Here is a 1,948-nt window from a genome sequence, read left to right as displayed (position 1 = left end):
TTATTAAAAGTTAGGGTAAGACTTTAGAAGATAAGGACGACACTGACCATCTACCGCCAATCTCATTACCATAGAAAGAAGAGGTAGTACGACAACCACTCACCGCTTTCTATTCGAAGGGAAAAGAAGATATGGTTCGGTTCGTTCACCGATCTCCCAAATTCTTATTCAAACTTTAAATTTTTTTAAGAGTTTTAATTTATTTAATAAAATTTATCCTAAAACTCTTAAGTATATAACACAAGTTTGTTAACACTTTTTTTATGACATAAACTCATATAAAAACCTATATATAATAATAAATTAAAACTCTTAAGTATATAACACAAGTTTGTTAACACTTTTTTTATGACATAAACTCATATAAAAACCTATATATAATACAAATAACAAACCATAAGACATACAAAAATAATAATAAAATAACTTGAACTACACACCAATTTAACAAATATATATATATATATAATAAAGTAAATGATAATAATATTAATAAATATACAACAAAGAAAAAAATAAGAGTAATGGAAAGGAAAATGCGTGAATGGAATTGATACAGAGGGGATGAAGACCCCTGGCCATTGTCGTTCACGGCCAGGGGGTTTGCCAGACCCCACGGTGGTTCGTATGAGTGCCACAATGGCCTCCGCTGAGTAGTGGTGCTCTCCGCCAACTCCTTTACCTCTCTCAAATAAAATAAGCACATACAAACTATCCCTGAATGTAGAAACTATCCCTGGAACGTAGAAGTATTATTAGGCTGAGTTTAAAATCCTTTCCATTTAGCCTATTATTCATAACATATATAGTGAATGTGAGGATGAGAAAGTAATGCAATAGCATATGCATTTAAATGTATATGAACATAGTAGTGTTAGTTAGGCATACAGCAATAAACTCTAACAAATAAAGAGTAGAGGATAGAGAATTAGAGTGAGTATAAAAACCTAATGGTATTGCTTTGCTTAATGAAAGATGGTTCCAAGAGAAAAGATGCTCCTGCCTATTCCTTACTCTTCAACTCCTTTTCTTTTTCTTTTCCCTCTCACTATCTCTCACCTTATCTTTCTCTTTCACGGAAGAAAAAAAAATTGCTGAGTATTTTTTGTTGTTAGTAAAGCTGCCCCTCTGGTTAGTGCTAGGTGGGGCTATTTATAGCCTCACTTAGGTTTAGGGTTAAGGTTAATCAAGAGTCTTAAGGTAATTTTTACTTAGTTTTGTGAGTATTTTTAATTGTGACTTAGTCCCTGAACTTCCTTAAAATTTAATAAAAGACACCGGACGAAATTGGGTATTCACATTACTTAAAAAATGTTATTTGATTGTAAGACTTTCAATGACAAATGATGATTCAAGGATATTCAACCTTGAATCGGATGGACGAAAGTAATTAAATTCATTTTAAATCGAAAGTTTTATCTTCACATAAAAAGTTATTTCGTAAGTATAATAATTATCGTCAGTTAACTAATTAACGTTATTTTGGCGTAATGAAGAGTTCGAGAGGAGATCGGATCAAGTTACCTCACCTGCAAACAGAGAACCTAGCGACCTGACACACTCAGGTGAGGGAGAAAACACTGTGACACAGTGATGTCCGAATGTGCATCCGGACCACTAAAGTCCCTCATAAGTTTGGAGTTGCCTTGGGTATTAAGAAAGCTTGTACTTAATCAATTGTCTGTTTGTTTGGATTAAGTACGACAATATTTATTATACCAATTTATGTTATGTTTATATATGCAAATATATGTTTACTCTTGAATTATAATGTTTGAATGATTATTATGCGAATGATATGTATGTGATAATTGTTAAATTCAAGGTTTAAAAGCATGTGATATAAATGAGAAATATTTTCCTTGAGAAAAGTAATTAAAATGATATTCAGGCTCTTCTCACTTGAGCAAGACATCTCTCGCTTGAGTGAGAAGTGTCTAGAGAAAAC

Source organism: Lupinus angustifolius, chromosome LG12 (genome assembly GCF_001865875.1).
Source record: "Lupinus angustifolius cultivar Tanjil chromosome LG12, LupAngTanjil_v1.0, whole genome shotgun sequence".
Lineage (NCBI taxonomy): Eukaryota > Viridiplantae > Streptophyta > Magnoliopsida > Fabales > Fabaceae > Lupinus > Lupinus angustifolius.
Note: the sequence above shows the minus strand (reverse complement) of the source record.